This window comes from Chiloscyllium plagiosum, unplaced genomic scaffold, assembly GCF_037043375.1.
Source record: "Chiloscyllium plagiosum isolate Xiang-an unplaced genomic scaffold, Cpla_swu_hap1 HiC_scaffold_47, whole genome shotgun sequence".
Classification (NCBI taxonomy): Eukaryota; Metazoa; Chordata; class Chondrichthyes; order Orectolobiformes; family Hemiscylliidae; genus Chiloscyllium; species Chiloscyllium plagiosum.
The window spans coordinates 28,282,263-28,302,142 of NW_028270185.1; the positions used below are offsets into that span (position 1 = coordinate 28,282,263).

The 19,880-nt window shown below is 43.4% G+C and overlaps 1 long non-coding RNA gene across 1 annotated transcript; it reads right to left on the reverse strand.

Annotated features, from left to right (window-relative positions):
• Positions 1 to 1,057: 1,057 nt before the first annotated feature.
• On the reverse strand, positions 1,058 to 2,270 carry LOC148136033 (uncharacterized). The gene is made up of 2 exons (XR_015754677.1): positions 2,204 to 2,270; positions 1,058 to 1,490 (listed from the first exon to the last, which is right to left on the reverse strand). It is a non-coding gene; the product is annotated as an uncharacterized LOC148136033 (long non-coding RNA).
• Positions 2,271 to 19,880: the final 17,610 nt, after the last annotated feature.

Genomic DNA, 19,880 nt, shown 5'->3' on the forward strand with positions numbered 1-19,880 from the left:
ACCTCTAGATCTGAATCCCCAAATCCAAGAAAAATATTCGCCCTATTAATGCCCTTCACGATTTTATAAACTTCTAATGTCACCCCTCAGTCCCAACCTATTAAGCCTCTCCATATGGCTCAAACCCTCCAACCCTGGCAACATCCTGGTAAATCTTTTCTGAAACTTTTCAAGTTTTACAGTATCCTTTTGACAGGGAGACTGGAATTGCACACAATATTCAAAAAGTGGCCTAACCAATGTCCTGTACAGCTGCAACATGTCTTTGCAACTCCTATACTCAATGCATCATCAGGTCTATTTGAAGGAAAGAACTGTCCATACTGGAGATTTCAAAACTAATACAGAAAATGTTGGTGAAATTCGGCAGGTCTGGCATCTGTGGGGAGAAAGCAGAGTCAAACTCTTGGGTGTAATGATTCTTTTTCAGAACTGAAGATTTCTGATGCTAATGATGGCTGGCCTGTTGAGTTTCGCCAGAAATTCGTGTTTTTATTTTCGTCACGTTCAATTACTTATGATCACGGTCTTGTTAAATGCGTTTGAGAATTGAGAGCCATTCAGTCGCACAGCGATGGTGGTATAGTGGTAAGTATAGCTCCCTTCCAAGCAGTTAACCCGCGTTTGATTCCCAGACATCACAGGGTGGTGCTTTCAAAGCCATTTTGCACAGAAGAACTTGAAGATGAACTGGCATTATCACCTTACTTTCTCTGAAAGTACATGAATGTTTTATTCTGAGAGAAAACAAAACCATCCAGATTGCTCCTCACTTGTCATGACGATGGTTTCTATGAATTGCAACGTGGAAGTGGGCAACAAAACTCAGCAACTCTGAAGTTTACCCCTCTGCAGCTTCCCAATTCTTATTTAAATGTTAATTGCAGCACAGCAATTTTTTTCGAAAAGTGAGACACTGCTCCTGTTGGGAACCTCAAATAATCACACAAGCTGCTGGAAACATTGAACAGTTCCAACAGCGTCTATTGAGAAGGGGAGGGAGGATTAATGTGTCATCTATTCAAGGTTAAAATAAACTCTAACAAGAGATCCTGAGTTTTACCTTTTTACATAAATTAACACTTTCTTTATTCCTACTAATGCTCTTTCACACTAATGCTCTTTCTTTACGAAATTCTGCTCAATTTTGAACAAAACGTATCCAAACAATATTCTTTATTTTGTACAATCGGTTGTTTTATTTCTCGGGGCAAAAGTGAGGACTGTAGATGCTGGAAACCAGAGTTTAGATCAGAGTGGTGCTGGAAAAGCCCAGCAGGTCAGGCAGCATCCGAGGAGCAGGAAAATCGACTTTTTGTCTGAAACGTCGATTTTCCTGTTTTATTTCCCAATCGTGTGCATCAATCTGAGTGCTTTGTGTACAGAGAGAGTCCGTTTGCTCACATGAGCCGCATCATTACCCCGACAGACCCTGAACATTTCCGTGAGTTGGTTGCAGTTCCCGCTTGCGGCCAGTAGCTGTCACTAACCTGTGGACAGTGAAGTTCCCGGATCAGAGATTAAAAACAACACAGTAATTATTCCCACTTTGTGTTGGACGGTGTGCAGGAGAAATAATAAGGGTGGGGACCACTGCTATTACAGTTTTAGGGGTGGGAAAGGGATTGGAAACGTCTGAAAGGTAGTAGAAATGGCCATATGGACAGCGTATATGGTAAAACTGAATATATAACTACAAATTAATACATGTGGAGATGTTACATAAGTGCAAGGTCTGGATTGCATGCTCGAGTCAGCCTTGCCCGACTGCGGCCTGTCAGGTGACAAAAGGTGAAAAGATGACCACAGCACAATGTGGGGGTCAGCAGCAATCCAGAGGACAATTGTGGCAGAGTCTGATTAGTTAATGTAGGCTCAGTGCGATTGGTTATGTAAATATAACGGGGGTAGAGCCTGGCTTTTAGAACATAACTCTCTGAGTACTCTCACTGTTCGTGGCTTTCAGGGTTGGTGGCTCTGATAGCTACAGCTTTTGTTTGCAAATAAAGACTTATTATCTTGAGAAATTCTCTGCGTCTCCTGGTCATTCCTAAAAAGGTATTATCAACCATAACATGCTAATTAATCCAGGAGAATCAATGCATTCGTTAAGAATCCCGCCCAATTTAAATACAAACCTCGGGGCTGCGTGAGAGAGGAAAATATAAAATAAAATCAGTAGCGGCCGCCCGGCCCCATTTACCGGCAAGATGACATGTTCAGGGAAAGGCGTGGGGCCAAAGCGGAACCTCTCCTCTTCCCACCCCACCCCCACCCCACCCCCCCCCCCCCCCCGAGTGACCGTTAGCAGCTGCTTCAGAAGATAAACTCTTTAAAGAGAAACAACTCTTTCAGGAGAGAAAACAGAAACACAAAAGGGCCGACTTCGGTGTCGCCAAACAAAATAATACGTTTTAGAATGAAAAATACTCCTTCCCACAGGCAGAGAGGTGAAAGTGATGAAGAAATTGTGTGTCGCCGCATCAAGTCCCAAAGCGCGATCTTCCGAATGACGGCCGCCCCCGGACCCCAAACGTTGTCTCAGCTTTATCTCTCTCTGGGCAGATACTGCCAGACCTGAGGGCACTCGGGGGGAGTCCTCGTTCAGGACTTTCTTACAGTTCAGTTGACAGGCGGAACACAATGTGTGAAAGTGTGTGAGGTTATGCACTGGGATTAGGAGAGAGGGAGAGACGGTTTTCTAAATGGGGAAAGGCTTCGGAAAACTGAAGCACAAAGGGACTTGTTAGTCCGTGTTCAGGATTCTCTTCATGTTAAAACGCAGCTTCAGTTAGCAGTTAGGAACGAAAATACAATGTTAGGGTTTGTTTGAGAATGTTAGAATGGAAGAGCAGAATGTACTGCTCAGGCTGTTTAAGGTATTTGAAATATTGCGAGCAGTTTTAGGTCTCATACCGAAGGAATGTTTTTTTTTATTTCAAGAATATACTTTACTCATAAAAACAAGTATATATACATCTATAGTTAATAAAGAATTTCAATTCAGTACAACAGCATATGAAGAAAACAAAACAAACATTGAAGTTGGACTCTGTCCAGTAAACACTCTGCCCTGGAAGCAGCTGCAAGGTGAGTAGAGACTGTAAGCATCTCCTTCTGGAATGTGTCTTTGCAAAGGAAGTCTGAGGCAAGATGCAGTGTGTCTGTTAAGGTGTGTTCCCAGCAGTTGTGTGATGTGGGACTCTGTGCTCTACTGTGTGTTGTCCAGGACACACTCCGAGACAAACATTGATTGCACCTGGAGGACCATGAATTCAGTAAAAGAGGCTCTTTTTGTCTGCCCGAAAATTGTTGGCCTTCCAGAACAAGGAGGTGACCTTGACTGTTGCAGACTGACACGTCTTAAGGTCCAGGACTACTTGCTGAAGAGCACACTAAAGCTTGGGATAGCTGCTACCAAGGCTCAGTGGGGCAAGACCACTGTCTGATATCTTCCTTCTGAAGGTAAATGGAAGTCATTTCAGTTATCGAATCCACCTTAAATGCATGTAAATATAATTGTATGTAAAGAGATGTCTTTGGTTCATTGTGACATGAAGGTGCCAGTGTTGGATTCGGGTGAACAAAGTTAGAAGTCGCACAACACTTTAGAGGCGGCACGGTGGCACAGTGGTTAGCACTGCTGCCTCACAGCACCAGAGACCTGGGTTCAAATCCCGCCACAGGTGACTGACTGTGTGGAGTTTGCACATTCTCCCCGTGTCTGCGTGGGTTTCCTCCGGGTGCTCCGGTTTCCTCCCAAAGTCCAAAGATGGGCAGGTCAGGTGAATTGGCCATACTAAATTGCCTGGCAGTGGTAGGTAAAGGGGCAAGTGTAGGGGTATGGGTGGGTTGCGCTTCGACGGGTCGGTGTGGACTTGTTGGGCCGAAGGGCCTGTTTCCACACGGTAGGTAATCTAATCTAAAACAACACTTGGTTATAGTCCAATAGGTTTATTAGAAATCACAAACTTTCTGGGTGGTGCTACTTCACTGACTGCAATCCATTTATTATTTCTCACCTTGGAACAATACATCAGCAATTACGTTAAGTTTTCCAGCAATGTGTACGATTTTTTTCATTAAATGGTTGCAGCAAAAGACTCCATTGGATTAGCCTTGCTTTCTTCATTTTAAACTTCTCAATGAAGGCTAGTTGGTCTTGATCAGTGTAACTTTGCATTTCATTAATCCTTGTCAGATGTAGACTTCAAAGTATTGAAAAGCCAACAGCAATCCCACAGCCTCTTCTTCTCAAGGACAGTATTTTTCCTATAACTGATATTGTTCCCATGAGAAGTACCCTATGGGTTTCTCTACTCCTGATTCATCGTACTGGAACAAGACAGCACACAACTCCAAGTTATCAGCATCAAATGCCATTTTGAAAAGGCTGGAAAAATCAGGAATGGCCAACACTGGTTCATTCATTCAAATTGCTTTCATCCTTACAAAGGATGCTTCGCATTCTGCTAACCAGACTACTTTTTTGTAGTTTCCTTCACAGATTTGTTAAAGGTGTTACAACACGGGGTGAACCCTCTGCTAATTTAAACCTGTAATACAAAATGATTTACTCAGTGTGGTAATCTGCGAAAATTTGAGAGGCCAAGAACTAGTTAAAGTAAAAAGTAACAACTTTATTTCTGAAAGTATAACAGAAAATAATTAACTAATAACCATTTACATCTCCTATTGTTACTTTCCCTTTTATAATACTAGTCCAATAAAACCTCTGATTAAGATTTACAAAAATCCAAATTTCAAAACCAGGCAGCTGTCAGATCTGCCATTTGTATCTTCCTCTGTAGATACTTTCCTAAAGGTACAGTACACTTTAACACCTTCATAACAAAGGCACAGCTCTTTATTTGAAATTATGCACACATTTCCAGTAAACTCTCACATTCCAAAAAATCTACTGATTTCTCATTTAGTTTTTGGAATGAGGAATTTTATTAGTGGCTTCACTTTTGCTGTCCTTGACAATATCTGAGTCTGAATGTGTATGCCTGTGTGTGTTTGTTTCTGTATGTACGTGTCTGTGTGTCTGCAAGTATGTGTGTGTGTTTCTGTGTCAATCTGTGTAGGTTTCTATCTCTGTATCTGTGTGTGTGTCTGTGCATCTGTGTGAATGACTGTGTGTGTCTGAAGGTATATGTGTGTGTGTTCGTGTATATATTACAGTACATTTTTGATTATATGTATCTGTGTCTGTCTTTGTACCTATCTATGTGTTTGTGTCTAGTGTGTGTTCATGTTACTGCAGGAATCTATGTTTATGTGTATCTCTGCAATGGGGTCTCTGTTGTTTTCGGGATGAAGCCATTAAAATGGGATCAAACACCTCTCTCTCTGTCTGTCCCTTTTGTATTTAAGATAATACAATGTTGATGATAATGTTGACATGTGTGTGTGTGTATGTGTCTGTCCGTCTCTGCCTGCAATGGTACTCATTTTGTCCTGATGGAATTTTGGATGAATGAATTAAAATATGGTGAATCAAAGGCACGAGTCTCTGTCTTTCTCTCTGTCTGCCCATCTTGTGTCTAAAGTGATACAATGCCACCCTCTAGTGAACTTTCCACAAGAATCAGATTTATTTTTGGAGAAAACATTTAAGTCTGTGAATCTCTCATATTGCGCATTTGTTTTGTTCTTCAAAGAATACCTTTGGAGACACAGAACAGTTTTGCTGGATGACTTGTGATACTGTCCTTGAAATATGAGGAGAAGGAGATGAACATGCCCAGTGCTGGTCTCACTGCTACCATTTTTGAATCCTTTCTCACTTAGAATTTGTGAGAGTACTTCAGAAAACACTGTAAGCAGCAGAAAGTATAATAAAATTCACACTGTCTCCTCACAAATTGGTTCACATGGAGTTGCCTGGATATAATTGCACTAGAAACACTCAGTTTTGAATAACGTCAGGAATACTACTCAAAGATAAATCATTTCCACATTGCAGGGGGTGCACAACATTTCTCCACATGAGCATCTTCACCGAGGGACCTCAGTCCAATTGCAACAATTTCCACACCGCAATGGTGTGCATTTGTATGTATGCGTGTGTGTGTGTATATCTGTGCATCTGTGTATGTGTATCTGTGCATGTGTTTGTGTGTGCTGTCAGTTTGGATAGTGCTGTGAGCTGTTGCCCTCCCTCTCTAACCCTTGACTGAATCCTTGAGGTTTTTCAGCCTCCACACCTGTCTGGTGCCGAAAAACCGGGAGCCCAGAAATTTGTTCGGTGGGTGGGAACTGATAATGTCATATAATACCTGCCACACTTTCTTGATTCGAAACAGCTCATAGTTGGCTGTTTTTGCCATTAGTATGGGGTCTGTTGAATGGTCAAACATTTTCTGAAGAATTATTCTATGAAATTGTATCAGAACCCTCTGAAGTATTTGAATTTGATGGAGATGAATAGATGATTCCAAGCTGATAGGAATTACCCAATAGGAAATTCCATTTGGAATTACCCAATAGGAAATTTAACTTTCCCAGAAAATTCCTTTGGATTATGCAATGATGAGGAATCCGCAGGTTTGCAGCTCGACTCTCTTCCTGCACTGAGATAAGGATTCTTATCAGGGTGTCATAGAATACTCCCCACTTGCCTGGATGGGTGTTGCTCCAACAAACACTCAAGAAGCTTGACACCATCCAGGACAAAACAGTCCGCTTGATTGGTACCGCATCCACAAATATTCACTCTTGCCTCCACCGATGCTCAGTAGGCCAGTGTGTAGCATCTACAAGATGCACTGCAGAAATTCACAGCCCTGTACAATTCCTTCCAAACCCACAACCACTTCAACCTGGATGGAGAAGGTCAGCAGATACATGGGAACACCAGCACCTCCAAGTTTACCTTTAAGCTACTCATCATCCTGACTTGGAAATATGTCACCGCTCCTTCAGTATTGCTGCATTAAAATCCAAGAACTCCTTCCCTAACAACATTGTCGGTGAACCAAAGCACATGGACTGCAGCGATTCAAAAAGGAAGGAGACCACCACCTTTTCAAAGGACAACTAGGGACAGGGAGTAAATGCTGACCCAGCCAATGATGTCCATGTTGCACAAATTAATGAAACAAAAATCATTCAAGCCCAGGAACAACAAGTCCCTCCTATGTGCTTCACCGAGGAGTTTTATTTATTTATAACACAAAGAATTCATGTAACCAGGTATTTAGCTGTGTTACTGAACTTTGCTCTGAACCGAGAAAAAGTTGCTGCATAAATAAATGTGTTTGTGCAACAACTTAGAGTCTGCAGCATATAACCAACCTTATTGAGGTGAAGTTGAAAAGGTGGGTATTCGTCAATATTCATTCCTTGAATGACATAATATAAGAAATCCACAACATTGATTAACCACAGGAGGATGAAGCTCCCCGATATGGAGAAGAGGAAAATCACAGACTTCCTTCTGCTCTCCTTCTCTGGGTCTCTTCAGTTCTCTCCTTTGCTGTCACCCTTCAGCCTCTTTCGGACTTGACTGGTCACTAAAATGTGTCTGACTGTCAGAGCATTGAGCAATAGAATTAAAGCGAATGGCACTAAAGGGGTTAAAACCGTATCAAGCCAATCCAATGCCACCCACCAAATCTCAGTGCAGTAATTGATTTCATTTTACAGCAGAATGGCACATTGTAGATCATCATCCAAGATTCAATTTGAAAATAGAAAGGGATGTTTTTCAGACAGAACAGGATGCAGGTTGTTGCTAGAACCATTGTCGCAGTTTTCTCAGTGCAATATTTTGTTCTCAGCTTCTGACAACAAACCGGTCAAAGGAGAAAGTGACGGTGAACCAGACAGAGCAGTCCATGGCTGCACGAAACAGAGCCCCAGTAACACTACACATAGGGGTGATGTCCAGAAAAGACTGTGGGTAATAAAAACAGGGAATTCTCCTCAGCATAACATCAGTGAAAATAACATCAGATCGGCAGCTACCATAACCACCAGGTACCGAGTCAAGCAAGAGGAAACACCACACTTATGCTGGGAAAGAATGCAAATTGCCAGCAAATTAACTGTGTAAAGCAAATGGGAAAAGAAATAGCGAATTACTGAACAGGAGATCCCCCTGCCTGTTTCAGAGAGCAACAATAAGATTTTACCACCAATGACCTGCCCATTGTGTCTGTAGAATTGCTTTGGATTGAGTGAGTTTGAATTTTAAGATTGTCCTCCAGCCCATTCACTCCAGAGATTATGGAGCTAGGATGGGATCTGAGTACACAGTCCTCCTCAAGGAGCAGAAAGAAATCTCTGATTTTGTTTGGTTACAAGATAACTATTTGAATAACTGTAAAAGATTCTTAAAGGTATCAGCTCCAACTCTGCTGGAGGCAGAACCCAATTGGAAACCTTGCTCCTAACCCAGTCATAGGACTGGAGATTGGACTATCAATAAAACAAATTCTCCCCTTTCCCTTGGGTCAGGTTATCCCTAGCTCTTGGCATTGGACAAAATCCTGATTGGAGCCACTACAGGACCAGAAAACAGATCATCAGAACTTATGTAAGATTTCAACCAAGCTACTCCATGTATCTTGCACTTACAGAGAATGCAAGGCTCCCTTAGTGACAATGTGTGAGTGTTGGAACTGCTGTGATATTCACACTGTAATTCTACACATCTGTGCATGACAAATGCCTTGACATGCAGGGATCAGGAGGGCAATCTGTTAATATTTGAATTTCCTGACCAGAGGCAGTGGGGAGGAGAGAATTTCCAAAAAGGATGATAGATTAAGCTTTACAAATCAAAACAGCTGCATTATCCTTAAATTCTTTGCTTAACAAACCAAATAACTATCTCAGATTTAAAGTTAACAAATCATCCAGTATCCACTGCTGTGTGTGGAAGAGATTTCTAAGCCTCTCCCACCCTTTTTATGTGGAAGTGCTTCCGAACATCCCTCCTGAACGCACTGGAATTTAATAGATTACCTACAGTATGGAAACAGGCACAACAAGTCCACCCCAACCCTCCGAAGAGTAACCTACCCAGACCCATTTCCCTCTGATTAATGCATCTAACACTACAGGCAATTTAGCGTGGCACATCTTTGGACTGTGGGAGAAAATCCAGGCAAAATGTGCAGACTCCACACAGATAGTCACCCAAGGCTGGAATTGAACCTGGAACTCTGGTGCTGTGAGGCAGCATGGCTAACCACTGAGCCACCATGCCACCCCAGATTATGCTCCCTCATAGAACATAGAACAATATAGCACAGAACAGGCCCTTCGGCCCATGATTTTGTGCCGAACATTTGTCCTAGCTTAAGCACCTATATCCATGTACCTAACCAATTGCCACTTAAAGGTCACCAATGATTCTGACTCTGCCACTCCCACAGGCAGCGCATTCCATGCCCCCACCATTCTCTGGGTAAAGAACCTATCCCTGACATCCCCCCTATACCTTCCACCCTTCACCTTAAATTTATGTCCCCTTGTAACACTCTGTTGTACCCGGGGAAAAAGTTTCTGACTGTCAACTCTATTTATTCCCCTGATCATCTTATAAACCTCTATCAAGTCACCCCTCATCCTTCGCCATTCCAATGGAAAAAGACTTAGCACTCTCAACCTATCCTCGTACGACCTATTCTCCATTCTAGGCAACATCCTGGTAAATCTCCTCTGCACCCTCTCCAAAGCTTCTACATCTTTCCTAAAATGAGGCGACCAGAACTGCACACAGTATTCCAAATGTGGCCTTACCAAGGTCCTATACAGCTGCAACATCACCTTACGACTCTTGAATTCAATCCTTCTGCTAATGAACGCTAATACACCATAGGCCTTCTTACAAGCTCTATCCACCTGAGTGGCAACTTTCAAATGTCTATGAACATAGACCCCAAGATCCCTCTGCTCCTCCACCTTACTAAGAACCCTACCGTTAACCCTATATTCCGCATTCTTATTTGTCCTTCCAAAATGGACAACCTCACACTTGACAGGATTGAACTCCATTAGCCACTCCTCAGCCCATCTCTGCATCATATCTAAGTCCCTTTGCAGCCGACAGCCCTCCTCACTATCCACAACTCCACCAATCTTCGTATCGTCTGCAAATTTACTGACCCACCGTTCGACTCCCTCTTCCAAGTCATTAATAAAAATTACAAACAGCAGAGGACCCAGAACTGATCCCTGCGGAACTCCACTTGTAACTGGGCTCCAGGCTGAATATTTACCATCTACCACCGCTCTCTGACTTCAACCGGTTAGCCAGTTCTCTATCCAACTAGCCAAACTTCCCACTATCCCATGCCTCCTGATTTTCCGCATAAGCCTACCATGGGGAACCTTATCAAATGCCTTACTAAAATCCATGTACACTACACCCACTGCTCTACCCTCATCCACATGCTTGGTCACCTCCTCAAAGAATTCAATAAGACTTGTAAGGCAAGACCTACTCCTCACAAATCCGTGCTTGCTGTCCCTAATCAAGCAGTGTCTTTCCAGATACTCATAAATCCTATCCCTCAGTACCCTTTCCATTACTTTGCCTACCACCGAAGTAAGACTAACTGGCCTGTAATTCCCGGGGTTATCCCTATTCCCTTTTTTGAACAGGGGCACAACATTCGCCACTCTCCAGTCCCCTGGCATCACCCCCATTGACAGTGAAGACGAAAAGATTATTGCCAACGGTTCAGCAATTTCCTCTCTTGCTTCCCACATAATCCTAGGATATATCCTGTCAGGCCCGGGGGACTTGTCTATCCTCAAGTTTTTCAAAATGCTCAACACATTTTCCTTCCCAACAAGTATCTCCTCTAGCTTACCAGTCCATTTCATACTCTCCTCTTCAACAATACGGTCCCTCTCATTTGTAAATACTGAAGAAAAGTACTCATTCAAGACCTCTCCTATCTCTTCCGACTCAATACACAGTCTCCCACTACTGTCCTTGATTGGACCTACCCTCGTTCTCGTCATTCTCACGTTTCTCACATACGCATAAAAGGCCTTGGGGTTATCCTTGATCCTACCCACCAAAGATTTTTCATGCCCTCTCTTACCTCTTCTAATCCCTTTCTTCAGCTCCTTCCTGGCTATCCTGTATCCCTCCAATGCTCTGTCTGAACCTTGTTTCCTCAACCTTATGTAAGCCTCCTTCTTCCTCCTTACAAGACATTCAACCTCCCTCGTCAACCAAGATTCCCTCACACGACCATCTCTTTCCTGCCTGACAGGTACATACATATCAAGATCACATCGTATCTGTTCCTTGAAAAAGTTCCACATTTCAACAACATCCTTCCCTGACAGCCTATGCTCCCAATTTATGCTCCTCAGATCCTGTCTTTACCCTTCCCCCAATTGTAAAACCTGCCCTGTTGCACGCACCTATCTCTCTCCATAACCAAGGTGAAAGTCACAGAATTGTGGTTACCATCACGTAAATGCTCACCCACTAACAAGCCCATCACTTGTTCTCGTTCGTTTTCAAGTAACAAATCCAATATGGCCTCCCCTCTGGTCAGACAATCTACATACTGAGTTAGAAAAGCTTCCTGGACACACTGCACAAACACCGCCCTGTCCAATCTACTTGATCTAAAGAGCTTCCAATCAATATTTGGGAAGTTGAAATCGCCCATGACTACTACCCTGTGGCTTCTGCACCTTTCCAAAATCTTTTTCCCAATCTGTTTTTCCGCATCTCTGCTGCTATTGGGGGGGCCTATAGTAAACACCCAACAAGTTGACTGCTCCTTTCCTATTTCTGACTTCAGCCCATACTACCTCCAAAGGCAGATCCCCTTCGAACTGCCTTTCTGCAGCTGTTATACCATTTCTAATTCGTAACGCCACCCCCCCTCCTTTTTAACCCCCCCCCCCCCAATCTTACTGAAGCATCTGTAACCAGGAACCTCCAACAACTATTCCTGTCCCTCTTCTATCCACATTTCCGTGATGGCCACAACATCGTAGTCCCAAGTACCGATCCATGCCTTAACCCACCTTATTTCTGATATCCTTGCGTTGAAGTATACACACTTGAGCCCGTCTCTGTGTCTGCAAGTATTCCCTGTCAGTGCTACCTTCTCCACAGCCTCCCTACATTCTTGGACATCCAGAAAAACAGTTAACCTACTTGCTGGACTACAAGTCCGGATCCCATCCCCCTGCCAAATTAGTTTAAACCACCCCCCCCCCCCCCCCCCGAAGAGTGCTAGCAAACCTACCTCCCAGGATATTGGTGCCCTTCTGGTTCAGGTGCAACCCGTCCTGCTTGTACAGGTCCCACCTTCCCCAGAATGCAGTCCAATTGTCCAAATACCTGAAGCCCTCCCTCCTACACCATCCTTGCAGCCACGTGTTCAACTACACTCTCTCCCTATTCCTTGCCTCACTGTCACGCGGCATCGGCAACAACCCAGAGATGACGACTCTGTCCGTCCTAGCTTTTAGCTTCCAGGCTAACTCCCTGAGCTCCTGAATGACCTCCCCACCCCTCTTCCTACCTATGTCGTTGGTGCCAATGTGCACCACGACTTCTGGCTGCACATCCTCCCCCTTAAGGATTCTGAAGACACAGTCCGAGACGTCTCGGACCCTGGCACCCGGGAGGCAACAAACCATTTGAGAGTCTCGCCCATGCCCACAGAACCGCCTGTCTGTCCCTCCTATAGAGTCTCCTATAACTAGCGCTCTCCTCCTCTCCCCCTTTCCCTTCTGGGCCTCAGAGCCGGACCTCGTGCCAGAGACCCAATCACTGCAGCTTACCACTGCTAGGCCGGTCTCCCCCCCCCAACAGTATCCAAAGCTTATCCAAATACTTATTGTTGAGGGGAATGATCACAGGGGATCCCTGCACTGCCTGCTTCCTCCCCTTCCCACCTCTAACTGTTACCCAGCTACCTCTGTTCTCTGGCATAACTATGTCCCTGTAGCTTCTATCTATCACCCTCTCAACTTCTCGAATAATCCTCAGTTCATCCAGCTCCAGTTCCCTAACGCGATCTGTGAGGAGCTGGAGCTGGCTGCACTTCCTGCAGGTGAAGTCGGCAGGAGCATCGGTGGTCACCCCTACCTCAAATATCCTGCAGGAGGAATATTCCACTGCCTGCGCTGCCATAACTCTACACTTAGTCTCCAAAACAAGAACACTAAGTAGCTTAGCTGTTCACCGGATCTAGAATCCTCAATCTATAATCGCCATCCAATGTGAATAGTTTGTCTTTCCCAGTTAATGTCTTTGGGACTTTGCTCAGTTCAGCCCCTAACTTTATAAATTTTAGCGAAAACAGGCCTCATTTATAAAACAAAAACAAATTTCTCAGTAGTACTGACAGAATATGTGGGAGAGAAAGCAGAATTAACATTTCAGGTCTACTCCTTCAGAACTAACTTACACGATGTCTCCTCCTACCTTCAAACCGTATGAAACCGGAACAGATGGCAGAACACAGAATTCAGAAAATGCTGCAGCTCCAGTGAAGTTGGGAGTCTCTGTCAGAGAGGAATTTACTGAGAATTCAGCTCAGTGAATTATTATCACTGTTCCCTTTTTTGGGTAAGGCTTACCAGTCAGTGACCTGGAGACATTGTTCAAAAGAAAATCCCAGAGAGCAGATTAAAACAAGTTCAATTGTCATAATGCCATACCAGGGATGCCAGTAAAAGCAAGGATGGTGTAGAACGCCTTTTGCACCTGATTATTTGGAAGATGCATTTTTCCCGGTGAGGTAATCTGTCCTTCAGTCAGCTGACAAGCTTCTTGTTTGAAACTGAGTTCATGCATTCCTGAGACCTTTCCTTATACTGTGAGCTTTGCTGAGCTTTTTTTTAAGAGCAGTCCGCTTTAAACAAGAACATTGCACTTACTGATTGAAATGTAATTCTCCTCACACCGATGTGTGTCCATTGTTGCCGAGGTCAACAATTATTTCCCATCCCCCATTTCCCAGGACCAAGTGAGCAGAATTATACTGCATTTCCTGAGGGAAGGGGGCTTAGTGAGCAAGATATGCTTCCACCAATGGATACATCACTGACCTCACTCTTATTGTCCCTCTCTATCCTTCTCAAGGGGTAACTAAGGATGGGCAATAAATGCTGACTTGCTCATGATGCCCACATCCCGTAAATGAATAGGAATAAAGTGATAACCATGGGAGTTTGATCCAACTTATACCACTTGTGTGTGTGTCCAGGCATTATTCATTGTGAGCATGAAGATCTACAACCCCTCAAGAGGGGCCTCTTGGTTCAAGATCGGTTAAAACAATCAACAAATGCGGTCTATTCAAAAAGCAAGGGTCACTAGTTTATTGAATTAAGGTACCTTGATGCAATTCTATCCAGCAACACAGAGATTGAAGCTTCTGTGTTCTGTGGTGAAGTTGCGCAATTACATTTGAAATTACACATTATTTATATATTTTTTAGTAATAGTACAAGAAATACCAATCACATATAATAAGGGGACATGATTTGCAGCAAGTTAATCCAATGATATTTCCTGGGAAAGGGTTCTTAATTACAAAAAAAGTCCAATCAACTGTAATATGGTGATACGATTGAAGACAGGTTAATCCAATGGTATTTTCTTGAAGAAGGATATCTTATTTACGTAAATTGTCACGCCATGTATCAGTTCAAGGTTAGTTCAAATGGTCAATTAACGTGTCAGTATTCATCTTTGAAAACTCTATTGTCCTCTTATCTTTGAACTGCAACTTAATTCTGCAAATCAGCAGTATGTTTAGCAGTATGGTTCACATGCCATTTTATATATTCTTTTAAATCGAGAAACCATTTTGTTATAATAAAAATCTACATATTTTTGTTGCCTAAATTCGAATTTTAGATCCTCATTCCCCCCTTTGGTCATTCTATGACCATACCATAAAGGCATAGATCAAATTAATTGAATTCAGTGGCAGCACTGGAGTTCAACCTGGATAAATGCGAGGTGATCCATTTTGGAAGGTCGAATTTGAAAGCTGAGTACAGGATTAAGGATAGGATTCTTGGTAGTGTGGAGGAACAGAGGGATCTTGGGGTGCAGGTACATAGATCCCTTAAAATGGCCTCCCAAGTGGACAGGGTTGTTAAGAAAGCATATAGTGTTTTGGCTTTCATTAACAGGGGTATTGAGTTTAAGAGTCATGAGATCTTGTTATAGCTCTATAAAACTTCGGTTAGACCGCACTTGGAATACTGCGTCCAGTTCTGGTTGCCCTATTATAAGAAAGATGTGGATGCTTTGGAGTGGGTTCAGAGGAGGTTTACCAGGATGCTGCCTGGACTGGAGGGCTTATCTTATAAGGAGAGGTTGACTGAGCTCGGACTTTTTTCTTTGGAGAAAAGGAGGAGAAGAGGGGACCTAATTGAGGTATACAAGATAATGAGAGGCATAGATAGAGTCGGTAGCCAGAGACTATTTCCCAGGGCAGAAATGACTAACATGAGGGGTCATAGTTTTAAGCTGGTTGGAGGAAAGTATAGAGGGGATGTCAGAGGCGGGTTCTTTACACAGAGAGTTGTGAGAGCATGGAATGCGTTGCCAGCAGCAGTTGTGGAGGCAGGGTCATTGGGGACATTTAAGAGACTCCTCGGCATACATATGGTCACAGAAATTTGAGGGTGCATACATGAGGATCAGTGGTCGGCACAACATCGTGGGCTGAAGGGCCTGTTCTGTGCTGTACTGTTCTATGTTCTATTCTATGTTCTAAAAGACTGCCATACTTCCTCTTCTGCCGAAGGGGAATCAAGGGCAGCCAATGATGTTTTCTCATCATGATTTAAGTAAAGAAGAAGCAATCGCAGGTAGATAGGATAGTGAAGAAGGTGTTTGCTATGCTTTCCTTTATTGGTAAGAGTATTGAGTACAGGAGTTGGGAGGTCATGTTGCGGCTGTACAGGACATTGGTTGGAATATTGCATGCAATTCTGGTCTCCTTCCTATCGGAAGGATGTTGTGAAACTTGAAAGGGTTCAGAAAAGATTTACAAGGATGTTGCCAGGGTTGGAGGATTTGAGCTATAGGGAGAGGCTGAAGAGGCTGGGGCTGTTTTCGCTGGAGCATCGGAGGCTGAGGGGTGACCTTATAGAGGTTTACAAAATTATGAGTGGCATGGAGAGGGTAAATAGGCAAAGTCTTTTCCCTGGGATCTGGGAGTCCAGAACTAGAGGGCACAGGTTTAGAGTGAGAGGGAAAAGATATAAAAGAGACCTAAGGGACAGCTTTTTCATGCAGAGGGCGGTATGGGTATGGAATGAGCTGCCAGAGGAAGTGGTGAAGGTTGGTACAATTGCAACATTTAAGAGGCATTTGAATGGGTATATGAATAGAAAGGGTTTGGAGGGATATGGGCTGGGTGCTGGCAGGTGGGATAGATTAGGTTGGGACATCTGGTTGACATGGACGGGTTGGACCAGAGGGTCTGTTTCCATGCTGTACATCTCTATGACTGTAAGTTAATATTTATCAATAATACGCTTAAGTATCACAATACCAACAAAAAGACCAATTAAAACAATAGCACCATACAAAGACATATTAACTAATCAGTTTTACCATGAGCCAAAACCCCAATCTTCGCATCCCGCACCTTCATTCATTTGGTTGACAAAAGTGTGAATATTATCAATATGTCTAGTAACGTTTTCAAAAATGTCAGTGACCCTCATAATGCATTTTCCTTTAACTATAGTGCAAAATCCACATGATTTCGCAAGTATGTAATTGGTTTTGATGGGCAAATTGGCGGAATTCTGAAAGCATGTCCCTAATTTCTATTAAGGCAGCAGTTGTCTCATTTCTCAAAATTATGAGTCCACAAGTGAGATAATTATGGTTTTGATGACTAATAATACTTAAGGACTTTCATAATGAAAGAACAATAAGAGCTGCATATGCCAATGAGTGTGTTTTACTTCTTGATATGGTCTTTGGATTCTTCCATTCTGCACAGAAGTCAGGCGAATCTGTATGTTTAAAAGGGGAATTATGATTTCATTGCCAGATAATTGGACAGGGAACAGGAGTTGGAAATAGTGTTCCTACAGCTCCGGCATGTGGACTACTTGCTCTATTCAGGACAAGATAGTTAGCTGCCTTATTATAACTGAAAAAATTCAGGTTTAGCATAGGCAATATAGGGACCTTCCCAGTAAGACGCAGGCCTATCTTTGTGACTTCCTGGGGTCTGTGGATAATCCATGATTACATAATTTGGCCCTGGGTGCTGAGTTTGAAAATCATCCAGTACTAATGAGGTGAGTTTCTAGATAAGAAACATGGCCAAAATGGTACTTCAGAGGGTGGGCGAGAATCTTGGTTGAAGAAGTAGGCACGGAGGCGAACGCGGCGGAAGAATAGTTCGACGTCACACCGCGTGTTGAACTCGTTAATCCGAGAGCGTAGGAGAATGAAGGTGAGGCCTCTGCTGAGGACTGATCTTTCATCCTCAGAGAGGGGTACTTCTGGAGGGATGGTGAAAACACGGCAGGGCTGGGAGCTAGGACCTGGTGTGGGGCTGGAGCTGGGAGTGGGGGTGGGGTTGGGCGTGGGGGCGGGGACAGAGATCGGTGTGGGGGCAGAGTTGGGCGTGGTGATGGAAATCGGCGTGGGGGCAGGGTTAGGCCCGCCGTGACCACTCCCTTCGTGACTCCCTCCAACCCAACCTCCAATCCCGGCACCTTCCCCTGCAACCGGAAGAAATGCAAAACTTGCGCCTACACCTCCCCCCTTACTTCCCTCCAAGGCCCTAAGGGATACTTCCATATCCACCACAAATTCACCTGCACCTCCACACACATCATTTGTTGCATCCACTGCACCCGATGTGGCCTCCTCTATATTGGGGAGACAGGCCGCCTACTTGCGGAACGTTTCAGAGAACACCTCTGGGAAACCCGTACAAACCAACCCAACCACCCCCTGGGCTCAACACTTCAACTCCCCCTCCAATTCCACCAAGGACATGCAGGTCCTTGGACTCCTCCATCGCCAGGCCATAGCAACACGACGGTTGGAGGAGGAGCGCCTCATCTTCCGACTAGGAACTCTCCAACCACAAGGGATGAATTCAGATTTCTCCAGTTTCCACATCTCCCCTCCCCCCACCTTGTCTCAGTCAAATCCCTTGAACTCAGCACTGCCTTCCTAACCTGCAATCTTCTTCCTGACCTCTCCGCCCCCACCCCACTCCAGCCTATCATCCTCACCTTGACCTCCTTCCACCTATCGCATTTCCAACACCCATACCCCAAGTCCCTCCTCCCTACCTTTTATCTTAGCCTGCTGGACACACTTTCCTCATTCCTGAAGAAGGGCATATGCCCGAAACGTCGATTCTCCTGTTCCTTGGATGCTGCCTGATCTGCTGCGCTTTTCCAGCAACACATTTTCAGCTATAAGTATATGCAGTATATATATATTCAATAAAAATAGGCATCAGCAAAGAAGTAGCACAAACTAATCTGATGGAGGTTACCCATATTCTGGTCTGAGTATTGCGGATGTACCTTATTTGAGGCCATAATGTTTGCTCTTCAGCAGGCTAGAAGCCCTAAGAGCAATTTTGAAATAAATAATTCTCAAATTAATCAAACTCCAATAGCCCACTGGAGTAAATATATTGCCCATACTAGCAAAAAGCTCATTCATTTTAAATTATGCACTAGAAATTCCCTTCCTACCCATTATTTTCTTATTTTGTATGGAAAAGCCATATAACCATATGGGTGAATTACGCAAATCTATTTTTATAAATCCAGCTTTGCTGGGATATAATATTCTTTGAAGTTTTGCTCCTAAAAAAATCTATTATCTAAAATTTAGATTAGTTCTGCAATATATTGTATTGTCTTTTTTGAAAAAAAACATCAACATTATGCCCAACTAAATGGCCCGATCTACAGCTTTGGTTAACAGTAATTAGAATTAAATGTAGAAATCTGATGATGATTTTGAGCAGAAGAGTTGGTAATAAATATTGGCTGGAGGGCAAAGCTGTCCCCAAATTATGATAACATGACACAAAGTTTTAAACCACACTGATTTTTTTCTAATATTGAGCTAACCCTAGAATTTAGATATTGGTACAATCTTAAAATTATAAACCATCACTGTTCAGTATAAATATCTACATGAAGATAATAGCTCAGCCAGACACTCCTTCTTAGATCTAACAGCCCAATGCAAAAATAAATCATATCAACTAGTGTGTATTCTTACAAGCTCCATACACAAAGCAATGATATTTAGGCTTAGCGACTATGTATGAAATCAAATCACTTGATAATTCAGTCAGCAGTATATTTTAGTATAAAGTGCCTGTAATTATTTCAGAAATGGAAATTTACAAATTACTTCCAAATTTCAAAACAATATTGAAAACAATCCAAACACTAAACCCGGATGACTACAGTCAATAAGCAATAGAGACATCAACCTCTACATTGTGAATTGGCACTGAACAGACAGTATCATTCCTCCATTATTTTTGCACCTTACCCAGGTCTGACATACCCGTCCTTATACTGTGTCCAAATGAGTTTTGCTGGCGATCCAATGGGATCAGAAGGTTGGGGGCGTATGGCTGCCTGCTTGGCAGCTGCATATACTTGCGCATACTTTTAATAGGATTCCCTGTTGATTCCCAACATCAGTTCCGAGGTAACTGGGAAAGGTTTCACCCCCAGTGGGTATCCTGGTTCCAATCAACCCTATCAGTGATGGCATCCAGCATTTGGGATCGCGAGGAAGCTGAATATAATTTGTTTTACTTGTAGCTTGCATCATGGTTCAGTCCGGTTCTAGCCATCCCAATAGAAAACCACCGCTCATCTCATTTGAAACTGGAAATTCC